Source organism: Scyliorhinus torazame, chromosome 10 (genome assembly GCF_047496885.1).
Source record: "Scyliorhinus torazame isolate Kashiwa2021f chromosome 10, sScyTor2.1, whole genome shotgun sequence".
NCBI lineage: Eukaryota > Metazoa > Chordata > Chondrichthyes > Carcharhiniformes > Scyliorhinidae > Scyliorhinus > Scyliorhinus torazame.
This window is the reverse complement of record NC_092716.1, coordinates 238393380-238408816: the sequence shown is the minus strand read 5'-3', so window position 1 is coordinate 238408816 and position 15437 is coordinate 238393380. Positions and strand designations below refer to the sequence as shown.

The following is a 15437-nucleotide window of genomic DNA, read 5'->3' as shown; positions in this document are numbered from 1 at the left end:
TAAATTGTTACTGAGATGGCACTGGCCCTCAAAGAGTTAATAGAGGTTTATAATTCTGATGGCAAATCCCAATTTTCATGTTTCTACTTTCAGTGTTTTTAGTTTGCAATATTTTGTAAGCAGTCATTAGTTTTTGTGCTAAATTGCTTTTAGGCTCTTTTGAAAGTACCCTTACCAGTGCTTAAGTATCTATTATTCACTAACTTCATTGACTAGCAGAATACAACAAAGTACTTTTTAACTGAATGACCATTAAAGTACCGTTAATTTTGCCATTGATAAACTGTTCACAATTTAAATGCCATCTGGTACAATGGACTCTCATTACCACTGTTTACCATTAAGATGCTTATATTCAGTTACCTGTACACGGGTAGCAATTTTGTTATGTTTACCTGTGGAAGCTTCTTCTTAGGCAGTATCTCTGGATGGAGAATGATTAAGCATTGCATCTACTCTGGTTTGATGGGTTCTAAGATGGCTGACACGCCCAATGTTTGTAGATTCTTCCCTTAGTGGGGCAGGTGGTGCTTGAAGGCTCAGGCAAATTCATTGTTTGGAGGTTTGTCCACGCTCTCCGCTCTCAACAGAGCCTGTCCATATGTTCAGTGCCTTCCTGAATGAAATTCCCCGTGTTGGTCGGTTATACACCAGGGATTGCTATGAATCGGTGGGGAAGTTTGACATTTTCAAGAATGCACTTGAGGGCAACCTTAAAACATCTCCACTCTCCCCCTAGTAGTCTCCTGCCTCGACTGAGTTCCAGGTAGACCGATTGCTTCAGCAGGCAGGTGTCAGGTTGTTGTCACAGTGAAAAGGGCAGCTTGGTGGCACAGTGGTTAGCACTGCTGCATCACTGCGCCAGGGACCGGGGTTTGCATGTTCTCCCCATTTCGAGGGGGGTTTCCTCCGGGTTCTCTGGTTTCCTCCCACAGTTCAGAGTTGTGCAGGTTAGGTGGATTGGCCATGCCAAATTGCCCCTTAGTGTCCAAAGATGTGCAGTGTAGGTTTTGGGGGTTACGGAAATCATGCGAGGTGGAAAGGGGATTGGACCTGGGTAGGGTGCTCTTTCAAAGGGTCGGTGCAGACTTAATGGGTTGAATGGCCTCCTTCTGCACTGTAAGGAATCTATGATTCTAAATCGTCATAGTCCCAGATGAGCAACGGCTACGTTCCCCTTTGAGGGGGCGAGCTGACTAGTGGTGATCCAACCTGAGGGTCACCACATCTCAGGTGAGGGACATGGTTGAGAAGGTGAGCCTTCATGAATAACTGTGTAGTGTTAAGACTGTGAAAATCAATCTGTATTGATCAGTGGATTGCTTTACATCAGAACGTTGTTTCAGCGCTTCTCTTCAAAACAGCACTGTCTCGATTTCTCAACAGAAAGGCAAAGGAGAATAGTTTTCTCCTCAACAATTGGTCAAGCTTAACAGTGGAGAAGAAAACTGATGACTACCAGTTACAGACATTTGAATATATTTTATGGTAACTTGGGAAAAAATGGAAAACAGCTTCACTGTATTGTTATGATCACAGTTAATGTTATAACTGGATGACAAGATTCCAGAATAAAACCCTGGCTCAAAAGACTGTTACTTAAACTTTTAAAAAAAACATGGAGGAACGGAGTCACAGGACCGTTATTTAGTTTTAACAACAAGAAAAAATTTATTAAACATGAAAAGTTAGATTATGATAATACACCTGTACGCCCCCCCTCCCTTAGCTTGACAAATGCACACAGATTTTACGGTTAACATGGATTACAAAATATATCTTAAGCTACAACTGTCTCAGTATTACAAAGATCCTTTAAACATCAAAGTTGGCTGTGGTTAAATCTATTCTCCACTCTGAACCCAAGTGGATGTCTGTAGATTTCTCCCAAAATCCCCCCAGGTGATTGTCAAATGGGAGTTTTCAAACTCCACCCTCAAAAGAAAACACTTTAAAATCTTTTTCCGCAACAACGTTTCCTTCTGTGATTTTAATTCTGAAATCCAGTCCAGGTTTTCCAAATTACTCTCTCAAACAAAGCTTCTTTTACCAGCAGACCAACAAATCCAGTATTCAGGGGCGTCATTCTCCGACCCCCCAGCGGGTCGGAGAATGGCCGTTGGCCGCCGTGAATCCCGCCGGTTGCCGAAGTCTCCGGTATCTGAGATTGGGCGGGGGCGGGAATCGGGCCGCGCCGGTTGGCGGGCCCCCCCGCTCAATTCTCCGGCCCGGATGGGCCGAAGTCCCGCCGAGAAATTGCCTGTCCCACCGGCGTAAATTAAAGTAGGTATTTACCGGCGGGACAAGGCGGCGTGGGCGGGCTCCGGGATCCTGGGGGGGACGCGGGGCGATCTGACCCCGGGGGGGTGCCCCCACGGTGGCCTGGCCCGCGATCGGGGCCCACCGATCCGCGGGCGGGCCTGTGCCGTGGGGGCACTCTTTCCCTTCCGCCTCCGCAACGGCCTCCACCATGGCGGAGGCGGAAGAGACTCTCCCCACTGCGCATGCGCGGGAAACTGTCAGCGGCCGCTGACACTTCCGCGCATGCGCCGCCCGGCATTTCCGCGCCAGCTGGCGGGGCAACAAACGCCGTTTCAGCCAGCTGGCGGAGCGGAAATCCCTCCGGCGTCAGCCTAGCCCCTCAATGTTGGGGCTCGGCCCCCAAAGGTGCGGAGTATTCCGCACCTTTGGGGCGGTGCGATGCCTGTCTGATTGGCGCCGTTTTGGGTGCCAGTCGGCGGACATCGCGCCGTTGGGGGAGAATTCCGCCCCAGGTTTTAAACCTCTGCTTCAGGATTTAATTGTCTTGTCTGCTGTACAGTTGTTCACATTTGCTTTAATTCCTGATTCACAGACTCTATTAAAATGACATCAAACTTCTAATTTACCTCTGAAGTCTGCTTTCCCTCTTTAGCTCTGGTTACTGCAGCTGTTTCTTTCACTCACACCACATTGCTTACTTTCCTTTGAATACTCCTGGTAAGAATTTGGCCTCTGTTCTCTTCAGTTCAGTCTTCCTAAGGCATTCCTTCTGTCCCAATTCCCTAAGTTTCTGGACTGGATCTGGTTCTTTTGGAAGTCTGCCTCTTTGCAGCTCTCTTATCCTGCCCAGTCTTTCTTCTGGCAGAGTTGAGAGTTGTTCACTCCCCGGTGTACTATCTTCAACTACAATATTTCCAAATAAAAACTCCATTTTTAAAAGCCCTTCTACCTTAAAAGGCCCCCAGTTGCTAAGCAATTGTCACCTGCCCCTGCCTTTTATTTGCTCTTCATGCCATAAGCCTTTCTAAACTCAATGGATGCACAGTTGAAACTGAACCTGTCCCCCACACAGACAAACACCTTTTGTCCAGCATGAATCTAACCTACAGAAACATTAAATTGAACCCACATAAAACTATACCTTTTTTTAATGTTTACCAATCCACATCCTGTAAAGCTACCTTCATTCTCCTAACAATATTTAAAATGAGACATGTACTCGCATTGTTGTTATCATTTTTTTCAAGTATAATTATGACGCAGGGCTTTACATTAATAAGCAACTCAGTCAAAATTGGCCATTGTCTTCATATTCCACCCACACACAGTCTGTACAGATCCAATGAACCCTTGAATAATATTGACATGTGTGCAACTGCACATATTCATAATTTTCTTCAAAAAACCTGCAATCACGAAAACCCTATTTTAACTGGATATTTCAAAAACCATGAACACGATCTTGTTACTGAGACAATCTTCTTGCTGATACAATCCCAAGCGCAGTGGAAACAGTGATGAAGGAGTTGTTGCCTATGTCCATTGGATCAGAAAATCTTGCAGCAAAGAATGATTCCCACTCCTCCATCATCCAGTAGCATCCCAGCCTGTCAACCTCCACCCCACTGGTTCCTGTAATTTTGGAAGCCCCCTCGAGGAAGGAATGGAAGCGGTCAGCCCGTGAAATTCTTGGCTGGAATGTTCCCGCTTCCAGACTATTTGAGGCAGATTGTACAGGCTATGGCTACCTACTCGTACATGACCACAAGCCTCTTGACATAAATAAAATGTCCATTGAGACAAAAGGCAAAATCCTGGGGCACAGGCCTCTAAAGTTGGGAATCCATCCACCATCATTAATGATACATAACCATAATCTTTATTATTGTCACAAGTAGGCTTACATTAACACTGCAATGAAGTTACTGTGAAAATCCCCTCAGCGCCACGCTCCACGCCTGCTCAGGAACACTGAGGGAGAATTCAGAATGTCCAACTTACCTAACAGCATGTCTTTCGGGACGTGTGGGAGGAAACCGGAGCACCGGAGGAAACACACGCAGACACGGGGAGAACGTGCAGACTCCGCACAGACAGTGACCCAAGCCAGGAATCGAACCTGGGACCCTGGGGCTGTGAAGCAACAGTTATAACCGCTGTGCTACCATGCCGCCCATCAAGCCTGCCTTCTGGCCATTGATTGGTCTTTCATTCAAAGATCGCACAGACACTTCTCATTGGGGCCCTGGGGGTAGTGCCTGGTAATTATTCCAATATCGGGGTCACGGCCAGAAACGATAATCCAGCCCGGAATATCTTTGTGCCAAATTAAGTAATAGTAATATTCACTTCTTGTTCCATTACCTATTCAGTCAGACACTTTTCAGTTCAACAACTATCTGCGAATTGGGTGCTGGAATTATATGGACACACATATTCATATGTGTGTTGCCTCAGACAATTAACATTGCTTAATCAATCAAATATTTAAATGACTGTTATAAACCCAATAGTTTACGTGATTTTACTTTTTCCAATTAAGACACTGACTGTCAGTAAGATCACCTGATTGGGAAATCAAAGTTTGCATTGAGCAGCTTGTAATGAGATACCTTCAATTTGACCCACAGATATTGGAAAAGCTGCAGAGAATAATATCTGGAATCTGCTTACCCCATCGTCAGGAATGATTTGTCACACATGAGGTAAATGGTAATTTCTCACTCCAAGGAGACTGAAAATGCCCATGAGAATCAATTTCTTTTAAAGTATGAGAGACCGCTCTTTCCCTGAGGGCCCAGATCAATTCACCTTTGCTTAGAAAGCCAGAGAATTGGCATATCTATCTTTCCGTATTACAAAAGCTAACATATCTACCACGAAAGCTGACAGGCAGTAAAGCAAAGAGGTCTTTTTTTACTCGATTTTCTACACAAAAGTTAGAATAATTAAAAGATATTGGTGGCCCAGCTGCACTTCATGATCATATCTCTGTCCTTGCAAAAGCATTCACAGGGAAATACTTTTCCACAGAATCAATTGAAAATGGCTGCCACTTTTGTGCACAATTTATTGGAAATCTGGCTTTGTTTTTCATTGAAAGGGGGATATATACATTTTTATTGGTTTGATCTGGCAAGAGAAATAGCGGCATGGAGGCACAGTGGTTAGCACTGCTGCCTCACAGCACCAGGGATCCAAGTTCGATTCCGGTCTCGGGTGACTGCTTCGGGTTTGCACTTTCTCCCCGTGTCTGCGTGGGTTTCCTCCGGGTGCTCCGGTTTCCTCCCACAGCCCAAAGATGTGCAGGTTGTCATGATATTCATATAAACATATCATGGTGCAATCACACACACACACTGATGGACAGATCAACGGACCAATCAACACACACGCAACATCACAGCCAATCACCAGTGAGACCACACGCACTATAAAACAGGGAACACCACAGTTCCCGCTCATTCCAGCAGGAGATAGCTCAGAGCACAGAGCTCACAGCGCGCCACTCAGACATACACCATGTGCTGAGTGCCTCTCTAAGATAGTGTTAGGGCTGGGTCCACAGGTTAATGGGTAAAGTACGAACCAAAGCAATGAGCTAACAGATGTTGTTATCAAGAGTAATAAAACAGAGTTGTACCATCTACAACCGTGTTGGTTCGTTTGTATAGCAGAACACCCAACATGACATAGTACCAGGATTGGAACCCAGCAACTGTGAGACCTACCTGCACATCTTCAGAGATCCGCCATCCTGCGCCATGGACACCATCAGCCCGCTGCAGCCGCTCCAAATCGCTGGAAACTTTGGCGTCAACTGGAAGCTGTTTAAACAGCGCTTCCAGCTCTTCCTAGAAGCGGAGAAAGGGAAAATGCATCGTACACCAGGAAGATTGCCCTCCTCCTCTCCACGGCAGGGCAACACGCCATCCACATCTACAACTCCCTGGTATTCGCGGAAGGTGAGGACAAGACGAAGTACAAGACGGTCCTTCTAAAACTTGAGCAACACTTCCGCGTCGAGGTGAATGAGAGCTTCGAGAGGTATCTCTTCCAGCAGCGCCTGCAGGGTAAGGATGAGCCTTTTCAATCTTTTCTGACACACCTCCCTATCCTCGCACAGTCCTGCGGCTACGAGGCCACCTCCGATTCCATGATTCGGGACCAGATCGTTTTTGAGGTCACCTCGGGCACCCTACGCCAGCAGCTCCTCAAAATCAAGAGCCTCACCCTAGCCACCACCATCGAAACCTGCTTCCTCCACGAAAACGCGACCAGCCGGTACTCCCAATTCCAGGTGGCCGAATCGGCACTGCAGGGGTCCTACGAGGTCGAGCGGGTCCAGTCGATCGAGTTCCTCCCGGCCCGCGACCCGGACGAGGGCGGCCATTTCACGCGCTTTCCGCGGCCTTCCGCGCTTGTATGCGCCAAAAGAGACGTTGACGCAGAGGGACGCTGTATGCAGGACCGAACTGCGCATGCGCGGTGGCGCAATGAAAGCCATGACGTCACGACGTGCGGCAACTGTGGATCCGTACATTTAAAGCGGCAATGTCCAGCAAAAAATCGACAATGCCTCCGCTGTGGCAAGATGGGCCACTACGCTGCCTGCTGTCGAGCAGCTCAACCTGCCAATGCTCCCCAATTCCGCCAGCCTCGCAGGGACATGCGGGCCATTCAGCCTCCATACACCGAGTCGTACCCTGACGACGTACAGACCAGTGATACCGACGACCGGGAAGCCTTCCGCGTTGCGGTAATTGACAGAAATCGGATGTCACCAAGTAGGACCCACCAGCCGATGCCAGTGCACAGCGTTAATCCGGGTAATGAATGGTGTGCCACCCTAACGGTCAACCGATCACCAATCATATTCCGTTTAGACACTGGTGCCTCCGCCAATCTCATTGCATGGTCAGCCTTCGACGCCTTGAAGGTCAAACCACTGATTCAGCCATCCCGCTGTTAGTTGGTCGATTACAACAGTAATGTTATCCCGGTCATGGGATCCTGCCAGATCGAGGTTACACACAATGCATACACAACCACACTGTCCTTTGAGATAGTTGGATCCTCGAAGGACTCCCTGCTAGGCGCACAGGCGTGCAAGGTTCTCCACCTCGTTCAGCGGGTACACACTCTGTCTCCAGAAGGCACGTCCGATTTCCCGGATGCAGACTTTAGGGCACAGCTCCACTCGCTCCTCGCCCACAACCAGGAGGCTTTCGAGGGCATGGGCACACTGCCCTACACTTACAGAATACGGCTCAAACCGGACGCCACCCCGATCATTCACGCACCTCGAAGAGTCTCAGCACCACTCAAGGACTGCCTCAAGCAGCAGCTGCGGGATCTCCAGGACCAAGGAGTGCTTTCCCGGGTCACGGAGCCCACGCCATGGGTCAGCTCCATGGTGTGCGTAAAAAAGTCCCCTGGCGAACTCCAGATCTGCATCGACCCAAAAGACCTGAACAATAACATCATGAGAGAACACTACCCCATACCCAAATGGGAAGAGATCACGAGCGAGATGGCCCGGGCTAAAATATTTACCAAGCTTGATGCCTCAAAGGGTTTTTGGCAGATTCAGCTGGATCAGTCCAGCGGGAAGCTGTGCACCTTCAACACTCCCTTTGGCAGGTACTGCTACAATAGGATGCCGTTTGGCATCATCTCGGCATCCGAGGTGTTTCATTGGATCATGGAACAGATGATCAAGGGCATCGAAGGGGTGCGCGTCTACGTCGACGACGTCATCATCTGGCCCACCACACCACAGGAGCACATCAGTCGTCTCCAGCGCGTCTTTGCTCGGATACGAGAGCACGGCCTGCGCCTCAACCGAGCCAAGTGCTCTTTTGGCCAAACTGAGCTAAAGTTTCTGGGGGACCACATATCCCGGTCAGGGGTGCGTCCGGATGCAGACAAAGTGACAGCTATTGCAGCCATGCCGCAGCCGGTAGACAAGAAGGCAGTGCTACGCTTTCTCGGGATGGTCAACTTCCTGGGAAGTTTATTCCCAACCTAGCCTTCCACACAACGGCTCTTCGCCACCTGGTGAAGAAGACTACGGAGTTCCAGTGGCTGCCCGCACACCAGAAGGAATGGGAGGAGCTCAAGATCAAGCTCACCACAGCCCCGGTATTGGCGTTCTTCCACACTGCTTGAGATACAAAGATCTCGACTGATGCCAGCCAGTCTGGCATTGGGGCGGTACTCCTACAGCGGGCCGACACTGCATCATGGGCCCCAGTCGCCTATGCCTCACGGGCCATGACCCCCACAGAACTGCGCTATGTGCAGATTGAGAAGGAGTGCCTGGGTTTGTTAACCGGCATAGATAAATTCCATGACTATGTGTATGGTCTCCCTCAGTTCACCATGGAGATCGACCATCGCCCCCTGGTCGGCATCATACAAAAAGACCTTAATGAGCTGACACCTCGCCTCCAGCGCATTCTGCTCAAGCTCTGGAGGTACGACTTCCAACTGGTCTTCACCCCGGGAAAGGACCTCATCATCGCGGATGCCCTGTCCAGAGCAGTGAGCACATCACCCGAATCGGGGGGCGGTTCGTCTGTCAGGTCGAAGCGCATGTGGCCTTCACATCAGCCAATCTGCCAGCTAATGATGCAAGTCTGGCCCGTATTCGCCGTGAGACTGCAGCTGACCCCCTTCGACAAATTGTGATGCGCCACATGACGGAAGGGTGGCTCAAAGGACAGTGCCCACAACTCTACAATGTCCGGGACGACTTGGCCGTCATTGACGGTGTCCTCCTAAAGTTGGACTGAAATGTGATCCCACACAGCATGCACAGACTGGTCCTCGAACAATTACACGAAGGCCATCTCGGGGTTGAAAAGTGCAGGCGGAGGGCCCGAGAAGCTGCGTACTGGCCGGGCATCAGCAACGACATCGCCAACATGGTGCTCAACTGCCCCACCTGCCAAAGGTTTCAGCCGGCGCAACCTCCTGAGACGCTTCAGCCCCATGAGTTGGTGACGTCCCCCTGGGCGAAGGTGGGTGTGGACCTTTTTCATGCGCTCGGCAGGGACTACGTCATCATAATTGATTATTTTTCAAATTATCCGGAGGTCATACGCCTGCACGACTTGACATCATCAGCTGTCATCAGAGCATGCAAAGAAACCTTCGCTCGCCATGGCATTCCGCTTACCGTCATGTCGGACAATGGGCCCTGTTTTGCGAGCCAAGAATGGTCTTCTTTTGCCGCTTCGTATGGCTTCAGACACGTGACGTCCAGCCCTCTGCATCCCCAGTCAAATGGCAAGGCGGAAAAGGGCGTCCATATCGTGAAGCGGCTCCTCTGAAAGGTTGCTGATGTCGGATCTGACTTCTATTTAGCCCTGCTGGCCTATCGCTTGGCCCCACTGTCCACAGGCTGCTCACCAGCCCAGCTGTTGATGGGTCGCGCCCTCAGGACCACTGTACCGTCCATTCATGTTCCTAAACCCGACGATGAACATAGAACATAGAACATTACAGCGCAGTACAGGCCCTTCGGCCCTCGATGTTGCGCCGACCTGTGAAACCACTCTAAAGCCCATCTACACTATTCCCTTATTGTCCATATATCTATCCAATGACCATTTGAATGTCCTTAGTGTTGGCGAGTCCACTACTGTACTGCAAAGGAGGCGACAGCAGTGTGCTCAGCAGAAGGTGGCACATGACACTCGGGCAACTGATCTTCCTGCCCTGGCGCCTGGAGACAACGTCCGCATACACCTACCAGTGGGTGGCTGGTCGGCAACTGCCGAAGTTCTCCGCCGCGTCGCTCCCCGCTGGTTCCTGGTTCGCATGCCTGATGGTTCCATTCGCCGGCGTAATCGGCGGGCCCTTCGGCTGCTTCCGCGCTCGCTACGTGATCACGCCCTCCTGTTGTCCCTGATGTCGACTTCGTGGAGCTTCCTGCCACTATGCCTATTCCTCTATCGCCAGTGGCCAGGCCCATTCCTCAGCCGGTGGATCCTGACCCAGCCTTGAGGCGGTCAACCCGAATTCATCGCCCACCTACTAGGCTGGACTTATGAGCCTGTTTGCACATTGGACTCACTGAATTGTTATGCAACTATGTTAATGTGTTTCTCTCTTTGTCGTTTCAGGAGTTCTCTTTCGATATTTGATGATTGCACTTGTTTTGTTTGTGGTACAACCTCATTGCGATGTTGCACCTGACACCTTCCTATGTATATAGTTTAGCCTCATGTACATGTTGTAGATATTGCACACACATATTCAGCTGCACTAAGTACACACCAATATTTATTATCATATAGGCACATATTCTTGTAAAAAGGGGGGATGTCATGATATTCATAGAAACATATCATGGTGGAATCACACACACACACTGATGGACAGATCAACGGACCAATCAACACACACCCAACATCACAGCCAATCACCAGTGAGAGCACACGCACTATAAAACAGGGAACACCACAGCTCCCGCTCATTTCAGCAGGAGATAGCTCAGAGAACAGAGCTCACCGCGTGCCACTCAGACATACACCATGTGCTGAGTGCCTCTCTAAGATAGTGTTAGGGCTGGGTCCACAGGTTAACAGGTAAAGTACGAACCACAGCCATGAGTTAACAGATGTTATCAAAAGTAATAAAACAGAGTTGTACCATCTACAACCGTGTTGGTTCGTTTGTATAGCGGAACACCCAACACGACACAGGTTAGGTGGATTGGTCATGCTAAATTGCCCCTTGGTGTCCAAATGTTAGGTGGGGTTATGGGGTGAGGTTGGGGGACTGGGTCGATGTTAGGGTGGGGGAGCGTCAGTGCAGACCCGATGGGTCAAATGCCCTCTTTCTGCATTAGGGGGATTCTATTGAGGTGCAAATGTATGCAAAGGATTTGTGTATAAATAAACAGGAAGCAATTGGCAGTGTAGGAAGCTGTATGGAGCAGTGGAGAGTGCCTTTGCTTCTGAGCCACAAGCTCTGGGTTCGACCCCCACGCCATTCCAAGACTTGTTGGTCATGGAAGGTGTGTTCATAACTTGGACCAAACAGGTTCATTATTAACCTTAAATATTAATATTAAATCCTTCCAATGTGTCTATGGCAAGTGGGAAAGTCTTCTGATCAGCCATGCTTGATGTGAAGTGGCACCCCTGAAGCTATAGCCTCTGCTGACAGGCGAGTGACCTGTCCTGGGTAAGACTAGCACATGTTTTGTCTGCCTTATGTTTCTTTAGGTTTTGGCAATGAAAAGGACATCAACATTTGCAAAAGAGATTGAAATCTGCTGAAATAAATGGAAATTTGAAATATATTTTTTAAGCAAAAAACAGAGGGAGAAAAAGTTGAAGAAAAATAAAATACAAGTGACTGTGAGGGCTTTGTGCTTTCGGTAACATCAGTCATATTTAATCAGGTTTTGGTTCATTAATGATCCTTTCTGCAGGCATTTTATTATTTAATTTTATAATCTAAAATGCCCAATTCTTTGTTTCTCCAGTTAAGGGTGATTTAGTGTGGTCAATCAACCTACCCTGCACATCTTTAAGGTTGTGGAGGTGAGGCCCACGCAGAAACACGGGGAATGAGCTAACTCCACATAGACAGCGGCCCAGGGCCGGGATTGAACCCGGGTCCTCGGCGCCGGGATTCTTCAGACATTTTAATAGAAGAGAGACAGGGAAGTCATTGTGCATTCTTGTAGGAACAGGAAGAATGAGGTGGGAATCAATACTGAGTTAAACTGTGTAGGTGTGTATAAGAAGCTGCAGATGAGCAGATTGTATGTAAATCAATCAGGTCAGCAATCAAAAGAAGTAGTTAACACATCTGAGCAGACTTGGATCTGGCAATTGGGCAGACTTATTCTGTATTGGATTAAAAGACAGAAATGGCTCCATTGTTATATTGTAGTCTCTCACGGAAAAAAATAATATCTCACCACTCCCCCACTGCCTCCAATTTGTCAGAAGACTTGTTTCATGTCTAACACTGGTTGAGCAAACATTTCCTTCATTTAAATATTGGGAATTTTAATCCCCACCAGGAAATTTTGTTTTCCATCTACTGACTCCATCCCTGTCAGCTTTCCAGGGCTGAACCACATCATAGTGTTTGTCGGACAAATTCTAAGTCAGCACTTCGAGGTCCTTTAATTAAACACAAAGTTTGTGGGGGGGTTGGAGAGACCACAGTCATTCCAATTGTCCCCGCTTTTCAGAGGTAAAGGCAGGCAATTTATATGATACAGTAAGCAATATCTTGGACAGAAAGCATTCTTTAGATTAGCAATAGACAGAAAACTGAGCAGGCCGGAGTTAGATTTTAATAACAGGCGTTGGGTTGCTTGCCTAAGAAAAATAATAATTGTATGCTGTCAGCAAAACAATGTGCAGCTGTATGCTTGTGTACATTGTATGACCTTCTGACTATTTCATACAGAACTCTTGACTGAAACAAGGCTAAATATCCATCATGCTTTGCCAAGTGCCTATTTCCATGAAATATAGGCAAGCAACTAGTTAAAATGAATACAGGGTATTAAGGCAACTAATCCGCCAACTAAAGTCCCTTCTACAGTGTTCTACTTCAGCTTGAGATAGGCATCCCACAATGTTGTCCATCGGCAACACCAAGAACACCCACTTTCACATCTGTAACAGCACCTTGCTTGGCCCATGTTGAAATACTCCTCCATGCTTTTGTTACCCATGGAGTTAACAATTCCATTGCTCTTCTGGCCAATTTCCCATCTTCCACCCTCCATAAACCTGAGCACATCCAAACATCTGCCCATATCCTAACTCACAAAAAATCGCATTTGCCCATCACCTGTGGTTTAAAAAAAATTGTTTAATAGGACGTGGGTACCACTAGCTAGACCAGCATATATTGTCCATCCCTAATTGCCCTTGAGAAGGTGGCGGTGAGCTGCCTTCTTGAACTGTTGCAATCCCTGTGGTGTAGCTATACCCTCAATGCTGTTAGGAAGGGGGTTCCAGGATTTTGACCCAAGGATAGCGAAGGAACAGCAAATTTGTTCTAAAACAGGATGGTGAATGACTTGGTTGGGAACTTGCAGATGGTGGTGTTTCTATGCATCTGCTGCCCTTGTCCATCTGGTGGTAGAGGTCATGGGTTTGGAAGGTGCTGCCGAAGGAGTTGCTGCCAGTGTGCAGCGGTGGTGGAGGGAGTGAATGTTAAAGGTGGTGGATGGGGTGCCAATCAAGCAGGCTGCTTTGACCTGGATGGTTTTGAGCTTCTTAAGTGTTGTTGGAGCTGCACTCATCCAGGCAAGTGTAAATTTTCATATCACTGATGCACGATCAATTGTACAAAGACTCAGGTTGGATACAACTGTGGCTTTATTGCAGTAAGATGTGTGGACTCCCACAACAGCTGGCGAAATGGCTGCTGAATAGAGGACACGCATATTTATACTCCTACTGGGTGGAGCCAGCAGGCAGGGGCTACCGGCGAACCTGTAGTACAGGTCCTACCTTACATCACCTAATACAGGTGTAACAGTGGTTTACCACATTCACCCTTGTTCAAAATGAGTCCGGCGGGGGTGGTGGAGAACTATATACAGTAGTAAATTTATGTACACTGTTTTATTAGGAGACAAAAAAAGTGTCTTTTGAAGTCCGGTGCCAGTTAGGGATTCAACCGGTCTGGTGCCTTGATGTTCCGCTGGGAGCGACGTAGCGGTGGTGGCGATGTCGACGCTGGCGATGCCGTTGCTGGCCTGATGTCGGGTGACCCCGGGAGCGTGCCAAAATCCCCTCCATCCTCTTGCATGGGCAGGGGAAGGAGGGATGGTTCTGGTGGGGTTAATGATGGGAGCGCCGGAGGAGGGGAGGGTGGCGCCGGGCCGGAGAAGTGTGTATGAGTGGAACCTGCTGGTGCCAGGTCCCTGAGGGAGACAGTATCTTGGCGGTCGTCGGGGTACGCCACATAGGCATACTTGGGGTTGGCGTGGAGCAAGGGCACCCTATCCATCAACGGGTCCGCCTTGTGGAGCCGGACGTGCCTACGGAGCAGGACCGGTCCTGGAGCTGCGAGCCAAGTCGGGGAAGGCAAAAGGCGTTCAAGGGGGGTGTTATTTATAGCGGTGCACAGTAGTGACCGAATGGAGTGGAGTGCATCAGGGAGGACCAGGGAGTGCATCAGGGAGGACCTCCCAGCGAGAGGCTGGGAGGTTCCTGAACCATAGGGCCAGTTGGACGGCCCTCCAAACCGTCCTGCTCTCCCTCTCTACCTGCCCGTTTCCCCGGGGGTTATTGCTGGTCGTCCTGCTGGAGGCGATACCCCTGCTGAGCAGGAACTGATGCAGCTCATCACTCATGAATGAGGATCCCCTGTCACTGTGGATGTAGGCGGGGAAGCTGAACAGAGCGAAGATTGTGTTGAGTGCCTTGATGACGGTGGCAGATGTCATATCGGGGCAGGGGATGGCAAAGGGGAACTCATGACCACACTGAGAATATACGTGTTACGGTCGGTGGAGGGGAGGCACCCTTTGAAATCCACGCTGAGGCATTCAAAGGTGCGGGAGGCTTTCACCAGGCATGCACGGTCCGGCCGGTGGAAGTGCGGCTTGCTCTCCGCACAGACCTGGCAGTCCCTGGTGACTGTCCTTACTTCCTCGGCGGAGTAGGGCAGATTGCGAGCCTTGACAAGATGGTACAACTGTGTGACCCCCGGGTAACAAAGGCTGTCGTGTAGGGCCCGGAGTCGATCTACTTGTGCGCTGGCACATGTACCTCGGGATAGGGCGTCTGGGTGCTTGTTGAGTTTGCCGGGGCGATACAGAATCTCGTAATTATAGGTGGAGGGCTCGATCCTTCACCGCAAGATTTTGTCAATTTTGATCTTGCCCCACTGCGTGTTGTTGAACATGAAGGCTACCGACCGTTGGTCAGTGAGGAGAAGGGTGCGGGAAAAGAATGCCACGGGTCTGCCTGCCTGATGGAGGGTGGTGGCCAGGGCGACGTCTGATGCGTCTCTTTCTACTTGAAAGGGCAGTGTCTCATCTACTGCGTGCATCCCGGCCTTGGCTATATCAGCTCTGATACGGGCGAAGGCCTGTTGTGCCTCGGACGGAAGAGGAACGTGGGTGGACTGAATGAGTGAGCGAGCCTGATCTACGTAGTTTGGGACCCACTGGGCGT

The 15437-nt window shown here is 49.3% G+C and overlaps 1 protein-coding gene across 7 annotated transcripts in view; it reads left to right on the top strand.

Moving 5' to 3' along the window:
- The window catches only part of LOC140384679 (leucine-rich repeat-containing protein 4C-like), a 1407047-nt gene that overhangs the window by 725883 nt on the left and 665727 nt on the right, over window positions 1–15437 (top strand). The window contains exon 1 of one of the 7 annotated variants that reach the window (XM_072466611.1): window positions 4912–4967. The exons of the other annotated variants lie outside the window; for them this stretch is intronic. The gene's annotated coding sequence lies outside the window, so the exon portion shown is untranslated. Of the gene's footprint in view, window positions 1–4911; window positions 4968–15437 lie in introns of those variants that run through there. 7 annotated transcript variants of the gene reach the window in all.